Raw genomic sequence first — 8,922 nt, forward strand, 5'->3', positions numbered from 1 at the left:
CAATTGACACTTGTTGGTATTATATCCCTGCCCTTTAGAAGCTATTTAGTGGAATGCCTGTAGTGTTTTCTTTTTTTGTAATAAAATGTTGCTTTAAGCTGCATACATATATATATATTTATACATATATAAATTGTTGTTTGTACAAAAATCCTCACTGTTTTATCATGCCGTCCTTACCTCTAATTAATTACGTTTTCTATAATATTTATTGTTACTCTTTACAACAGGATCATGGTGTGGAAATCAAAATAAATGGTATTTCGTATACATTTCACGGGAGCATTGGACCTCTATCATCAGATAATCTTGGGGCACACAGTATTGGTGGATTTGTTGAAAGTTTTAATTCCTTGAGAGTGTGTAGAGTCTGTATGGGTACAAGCAATGACATTCAAACAAAGGCAAGTATAACCAGAGAGATATACATTAAGGCGAATCCTCTGTAATTCTAAACCAGCTCTTCAACTGTGTTAAAGTAACTGTTAATTAAAGAAACTGCTATAGTTCAATGAGTGTACATTACATGGGATCATTACAAACTGTATTAATAATGAACAGTCTCTTAGCTTTGAGCTCACATTTACTTAATAATTTTCAATTTAGCAAGGATACCGGTATCTAAAATTAATCAGGAGTAAACTAGAAGTTTGGCCTTAATTTTTTATTCTACAGATTTTCAGCAATATAAAACTAGAAGACAACAGTGAGAATGTATAAATTAATAATTTTTTTTTATTATATATACATGTAGAATAACAAACAACATGCTTGATTTTGTCACTTTGGATCAGTAGCTACATGATATACATGAATAGCAAATGTTGTAACAGATGACAATTGTTATAACTACATAACATTTAGAAAAAAATCATGTCTGTGAAAATCTTGTTTATCAACTGAAATTGGTACCAATGGTACCACGAGATTCGCCATCAAATTCTGCAAGCACTTCTGGGGGTTAGGGGGGAGTAGTTATTTCCGGGAACGAAATATCGCCAAAAAACTTACTTTTCTTAAGTATGCAGGACTTTCCCTGGGCGTGCTAGAAAGTAACCAATGGTACCACGAGATGCGCCATGAAATTCCACAACAACTTCTGGGGATTACGGAGACCACACTCAAAACCGGGGGGAGTTAGACCCTAAAAACCACTTTTCCTCATGTGTGTACAGTCTTCCAGAGGCCGTTAAAAGTGAAACGGACCTTACCACGAGATGGGCCATCTCCTGAGGAATCTTCCTGGTGCAATCTCGGCTCCCCCGGACCCAAACGGGGGGAGTTAGGCCCAAAAACGAAAAACAGAGACAGGTAGTTTTAACATTAAGTATTCCAGGATAAATCAGTTAAAGCATTCATTTTCAACCTTTTTCGTCATCATGTCAGTTTGTCTAACTTCTAAAAACTAGCGCAACTTTCAAGGAATTGAATTAGAAGGTGTGGTGTTCAAGCTACGACAGAAAATTCAAATTCGCTGCCTTGTGTTCACGTTCTCCGTAAAACTTGCCGTGGTAGATCTTAAATTCCCTAATTACTCTGTAGATGGATGATAGCTCTTTGGATTTATTTATTACTCACTCCTTACTAGAAGGTCAACGACGACAAAACAAGCGTCTCGAGAGCCAGTCGCCTATATTTTTCCCGTTAGATCTTGTTCGAATGTATTTTCTTTCCATCCAAAGACCTTTAGCGCAGTCTTCGTATAGGCTATAAACTTGGTGTATCGCTAGTTCCTGACTCATGGTTTTTTGGGTTAGCTCTCGCCGTTTGGTCGATTTTAGAGGCTGTCGTTGGTTTTTAATACATTTATGAACGACATCGCAATCGAATGACGTTTTTTGTAAGTCTTTTTTACGTCAACTGGATATGCAACGTCGGCAAGGAAAGGACCAATGTCACCACACGACATAGGCATAAACCATCCGGTGAAAGCCCAGAGGCTTACGTACGTCTCTAGATCAATTATGTCATTCTGTGTCATTTTTTTTTTCTCCGTTGACGTTAAGGAAGTTGATGACGCGCTTAGAGTTGCCCAAATACCCAATAAAAAGAGCACCGACAGACCAAAGGCCTCAGACGAGTTCGAGAAACTCAAACGAGAAGAATCGACATCACCCAGAGACATCAAGCTCGGCTAACCTCTTTCACCATGGCCTCGGATCGGTGTTCTATTTGTTTGAAAGAGGACTGGGAGAGACGGCTTTTTAATGACGACGATCTCGTATTTCACGGGGATTGTATGGCTAGACTCGAGAGAGACCGATGTTTTGTTTGTCTCAAGGAAGAATGGGGGTTACCTGTCTTAGCCGACAATGGTTTTCTTCGGTTCCACGAGGGGTGTGTAGCAAAGATCGCAAACAAGGACCCGAAGGTTCTCGACAGGGCGTGCGTGACAATTGATATGGACGGCTTTATGATCGACGGACGATTTCATTGTCGCGAGCTCGGATGGGCAAATCGTAAAAAGGAATGCGGAAACGTCAAGTTTACGATGCCTTGTCATTTCCGCGATTTGAAGAACGGCGATAAAAAAAATGTAAAATACGTAACCAAACGCGTCATCGGACTATCTTTTGACGACGGACCAAAAGAATCACCGTTTGGTTTGGGATGTCTCTCGGGGATGGTGCAGACCATATATCTGCAATCGATGAGCAAAGAATGGGACTGTGTTGCCTACAAAGGCGGTCACATCGAAAGAGATCTATTGCAATCGTTGGGCATCCCTGTCATAAATCTAGAAGATTATGGATGCCCCAAGTACAAGGACTTGATAAGTGCTGGGTACAATCAAACGAAGACTTGTGGACAACACACAGGGGGAAGAGAGATTCACTGTGCCACGGACGAATGTTATGCATTCATGAAGTGGTGTAGACAAAAGGTCCGTGAGCATGCGTCCAATATTGGATAATCAACATTGACTAAACAAAAAAAAAGATCGACTGTTGCGCTTAGTCGTTCCCGCATCGATCCCCTGGGAAAACGCAATGGATCACACTAATCAAACTTCGAACAAGTGTCTTTATTTGTATTTGCGAGAAACATTCTTACCTGCTCACTCCTGACTCTATCCCCCTGAAGTACGATGGACTGTGAGAAATTGGAATTTTACACGACGTTCCGTGTCTTAGATAATTGACTGTTTTTTAACGTCGTAACAATACAGATGCGAAGCCAGTTCCAGAACTCTGAACCTTCTGGTTACGATGAAATCATTTACTGTCGCCCTTCTGGTTTTTCTCACTCTCTTAGTTGTGACATTTTCGGAGGCTACCAGAGGCGTTGGAGGTAGAGGTGGGTTTGGCAGAGGTGGAACCAGCAGAGGTGGAACCCGAGTTTGGTCACGCAGGGTCTCGAAGTACACGCCAATAAAAGCCAGGAAAGTTGGTTCTCCGGTCATCCGCAGTCAAACCATTTATGGCTCTCAATTAAGTACCCTGAAGAAGTTTGTTCGAGGTTACATACTTACTAAGTATGTCCTGAGCAAGGCTCCTGTTTACAGCAATGGTTATCCGATGTATCGCATTTTTCTGAGCATACCGAGGAAACGAGCCATTAGGGTTACCTACGAAAAAGAAGAGTTGCTGGACTCCAACCGCACTTTGTGTTTGGGAACAAATTCCACAAAGAGGCCCCTGGTAAAAGGCGTCCATCCCGTTTCCTCTAAAACGATAATCTCTTACTATAAGGAAGAAGGGACGTATGCTGTCAATGTGGACACTGTTTTTCTAAAGGACGTCGACGGACAAGCCTTCAAAGCGAGAAGTCGTATTTCATACGACACTGTAATCGTACGAGAAACAAATTGTACCCAAGTGGATAGCTCTGTGAGGGCTACCATGATTTCTATGTACGAAACAAACCCCGAGACCAGTGGTGATAGTCTCTCGGTGTCTGCGACGTTAGTTGTCTTTCTTTCACTTCTTCTTACTTTGTAAGACTGTTAATTTGACGAACTGGCTCACCCGAATCGGGATGTAAGTTTGGTTATGATTTTTGTTTTCAAATAACTGTATTTTTGTTTTTTTCCTTTACGAGTATCGTAGTATAGTCATAAACATAAGAACAGTTATTTTTTTCATCTAGTGTATTTCTTTCGTAGGAAACAGGTAAACTTTGTGGCATTCGATCATGTTTACTATTTTTCTTGCTTTGAAATAAGTGGTAACCAAAAATAACGTAAACGCGGCGATTTATTTTGCCTTATAATTATTAGTGTAGTTCTCTCGTAGAGAAAATGTAAACTTAGTGATAATTTTTTTTGTTTGAAATAAGTACAAGTATCGTATTCTAACCATAACGTAAGCGCGGTGATTTTTTTGGTTTATAATTGTTAGTGTAGTTCTCTCGTAGAGAAAATGTAAACTTAGTGATTATTTTTTTGGTTTGAAATAAGTGTGGTTTTTTTTTTGTACAAACGTAACCGAGATGACTTTTTATATAAGTTTCGTATTCTAACCATAACGTAACCGGGATGATTTATTTTGTCTTATAATTAGTGTAGGACTCTGATTAGTTTTTTTGCTTAAGAATAGTGTAATTTTTTTCTTTGTAGAAATGTAATCCTAGAACGTAAACCGGTGATTATCTTTTTTGCTTTGGAATTGCGTAGCTTTTTTTTTTGTGGAAACTTGATCATATAGAATGTAAACCCAGTGATGGTGGTTTTTTTGCTTTGAAATACAAACATGTAACATTAATGATTTTTTTTTCTTTCAACGAATAGAGCTTCTTTGATCAAGGGCTGTTTTAAACGTCGCATTTTTTGTGTCGAATCTAACGCCAATAAAGAGCTTTTTTTTTTTCGTTTTTCTGTATCAAATTCGGTACACGTGAAATGTGACGTTCAAAAATGAACCCAAGCAAATATTATATTTTTTATATAATATCTTAGTCTTAAACGCATAATAAACTTTTGATTTTTTTTTATTGATGTAAAGCATTTTTTAATCAAGTAAAGTATGATTTTTTGTATCAATGATTTTTATTAAATAAAAAAGTATATACATGAAATTTGTTTGTCTGTTGATGCTTTTATAGTCAAATGTTAAGCATTGCTCCTCTGACCACCTGAATAGATTTCGGGTCAGGCACTAGAAATTGCATCAAGCAGATTTCAAAAAGGGGTATTTGTCTATTAACAAAAGATCGTTGCAAATACACGCTACTAGAGTCCTTGAAACAACAAAAGTGAAGTTGATGATTTTTATTTGATTATGTTGTGAATTTACTGACGAACGATGACATTGGGCGTGTTACAACACAATTGAGTGTCACCAAGCCGAACGTCGAAGCGTGCGCGGCAAACGGGGCATTTATTCGTGCTATTTGAATTCAACTTCCTAACACATATCGGGTGAAGTTTGTGAGAACATGGCAAGACCATGCAACCACTAAAGGCGTCTTTGAAGCAGACTCCACACTTGTCGTGTTCCGAGGATTTTCTGCAGCCGTGGGTATCCTTGAGAGCTTTGTTCATACACATACCGCATTTGTCGCAGTGAAAGGATTCACCCCGGTGTTCTCTACAAACGCCACATTTGTTGCAGTGAAAGGGATCCGTGTCGAGAGAGCAAGACACTTGACAAGTGACGCAAATATATTCGATCACCGTAGCTTGGTGGTTTCGATATTCCCCCTCTCCTTCGATCAGTTGTGTTAAACGAAAAGCTCTCAGTCGTTCTTCCATTCGAAGCATTTCATCCCGGGCAATGCGAGTAAACTCTGTAATATATATCTTGGGTCGTCCTTGTCGTCGTCTGGGCATTGCTTTTTCTTTTTTCCTTTTTCTTTTTACTTTAGTTTCGTGTTTGAATGAACGGTATTAAAGGGAGTTATGGCTCAAAGTGTTATATGTTGTTTCATAGGTCTAAAGCGAGTTTGGCAGCTTAACTTAATCGAGACACTTCCACCCATTTATCTCGCGTACAATTAATTACCTTTGAGATCTAAGGAGAGACAGAATCTTCGCAAACGTTTTATGGCTCGGTGCTTGGGTGGCACTTGGCGCGTGTTTTTTAATAGAGAAAAAATATTACAAAACCCGTGAAGTCACGGCAGATCATAATACACATGCCACAAGAGACTTGTCGTAGAGACCCTCTGACGAAAGAAACAATGCAAGACTTTATCATTTTTTTTTTTGTTAATTTCGTGGCCTCGATCTCACGTCGGAGAATTTTAGTATGTTTTTTTCTTTTTCTTACGCCTGTTAACGCGTTTTCACTTGGTCTTCTCAGTTGACTGCAGCAGTGCACTGTCTTGGTCGAGGTATTCCACCGTTAAGATGAATTCATCTGACGTAAACTTTTTTCGCATGATTTTCCAAACGCGGTGCATAAGAGACGACACCTGCGCTCGCGAATTAATACCCCATGCTCTTGATGTAAACGTTGCACCATCTAACTCCGTCTCGTGTGTGTCTTTCAGCTTGAGAAAAAATAACATGTCTCGTTCCAATTCTTCGGCAAAAAGTTTCTCGAAAGCCGCATGAAACATGTCTACCAGTTCCTTGGCGCCGGGTGTTATCGGCCTTCCATATTTATCGTATACAGCACTCACCGCGGTTATTTTCATGGTGTAGTTATAAAAAACGTTATTCTTGTGGTTCTTCCCGTTAGACAACAACCTTATTGATATTTTAGCAGCGATCTTCTGGGGATCCACATTCATGATGAGAACAACGAACCGCGTCACACGACTTCAGTTCGTCTTTTAGTTGGAGGGTCCGAGAAATAAATTCTATCGTAGGCATCGAATTTTTCAAAAATTTTATTTTTCACATACAAAATATACACGTAATAATATGACATGCATATACTAGTTTTTAATCAAACTCTGGACATTCTAACAGTTCGGTGTGTCTATTCTCGGCTTTTGCATTTAACATTGCATCTTCCATCCATTGCCACAATCCGTCGCATTCCGCCTTTGCACAACAAAGCTGATCTCTATGAAATGTACACCCAGTAGCTCCAGGGATCGTCTCCGGGCAGCCCAGTTCTTTTAGATCGATGTTTGGTATCTTTAGTTTGTCCAACAATTCCTTTTCTATTTGTCCTTCTTCAGATCGATGTTCGGTATTTTCAATTTAGTCAACAGTTCTTTCTCTGGCTGTCCACCCCGGTAGGCCACTATGTCGCATGTTTCTGAGTTAGCCGAGTGATAGAGGTCCAATACATCTTGCTCCAAACATTCTTGCCCATGGGCGTCTTCTCCGTTTTTACAATGAAATCTCAGGCCGTGTATCTGACTCTCGTGCAAGAATATTATCCTCTGGTCATCCGAGTCCAACTCTCTTTTTTTTAATGGAATCTTGTACTTCTGATGACTTTTGGTTATTTTCATGGTGTAGTTAAAAAACGTTATTCTTGTGGTTCTTCCCGTTAGACAACAACCTTATTGATATTTTAGCAGCGATCTTCTGGGGATCCACATTCATGATGAGAACAACGAACCGCGTCACACGACTTCAGTTCGTCTTTTAGTTGGAGGGTCCGAGAAATAAATTCTATCGTAGGCATCGAATTCTTCAAAAATTTTATTTTTCACCCACAAAATATACACGTAATAATATGACATGGATATACTAGTTTTTAATCAAACTCTGGACATTCTAACAGTTCGGTGTGTCTATTCTCGGCTTTTGCATTTAACATTGCATCTTCCATCCATTGCCACAATCCGTCGCATTCCGCCTTTGCACAACAAAGCTGATCTCTATGAAATGTACACCCAGTAGCTCCAGGGATCGTCTCCGGGCAGCCCAGTTCTTTTAGATCGATGTTTGGTATCTTTAGTTTGTCCAACAATTCCTTTTCTATTTGTCCTTCTTGGTAAGTGACCACATTTACTTGTCCACTTCGAGCTTCATCGTAAAGGTTTAAAATGTCTACCTCTAGACAGGTTTGATCGTGAGCGTTCTCGTTCCGTCGAGCGGGGAAGTTGAGGCCGTGGACACGCGCCTTGCGACATTTCGCCATCTTCTTATCCGCGGAATTCAAATCAGCAAACTTAACGGGCATCGCGTACTTCTGATGACTGAAACTCCCATCCCAAGAGACGGTTCCTACTTCTCGCACATTAAATTTTTGGGCGATATAATACCCCTTTAGGACTATGACCATACACACGTTATACAGACGATCCATGTTGATGGATAACAACTTTATCTACACCGAGAGTCTTCCACTATATAAAACATTTTAAGTTACGTCATATAGAATGACGTACAAACCGAAATCAAAAAAATTAATGCCAACGATATCTTGTTATAACATACAAAAAAAAAAACGGTTATTACTCTATAGCTCTGGTATGCCGTCAGTTCATTCGACCTTTTTCAAGCTGATTCGTCTTTCTTGAACATCGGTAATCCACTTTTGAAAAATACTACATAATGCATATGCACACTTAATCTCCGGCGACCCTCCTATATGATGATCGCATCCATCCGATAACTGATATCCACTCTTTTTCAGATACCTCAGTTTTAAGTGACCCAAAGCATTAAGATCGAGACTCGGTATGTTCAATTTGGTCAACAATTCTCTCTCTGGCTGTCCACCGCGGTAGGCTATCACGTCGCGTGTTTCTGACTTAGCCGACTGACTCGTAAAGGTCTATGACATCTTGCTCCAAACGATCTCGCTCGTGGGCGTGTTCTTCCTTTCGGGCGTGAAACTTGAGACCGTGTATGTGACGCTTACAAACTTGTACTAGCATTTGATCGCCCAAGTCCAGTTGATGATACTCAAAAGGTATCACGTACTTCTGATGACTGCTGGTTCCATTCCGACTGCTCATACCCACTTCTTGCGGGTAAAACGTCTTTCCGATAAAAAATCCAAACATTTCGAGCACGCCACATACTCCGTCGAATTTGCAAGGTTCCATGTCCACGTCGATTGGCTGTTTGAC

The sequence above is a fragment of the Montipora capricornis genome, chromosome 2 (genome assembly GCF_036669925.1).
Source record: "Montipora capricornis isolate CH-2021 chromosome 2, ASM3666992v2, whole genome shotgun sequence".
Classification (NCBI taxonomy): Eukaryota; Metazoa; Cnidaria; class Anthozoa; order Scleractinia; family Acroporidae; genus Montipora; species Montipora capricornis.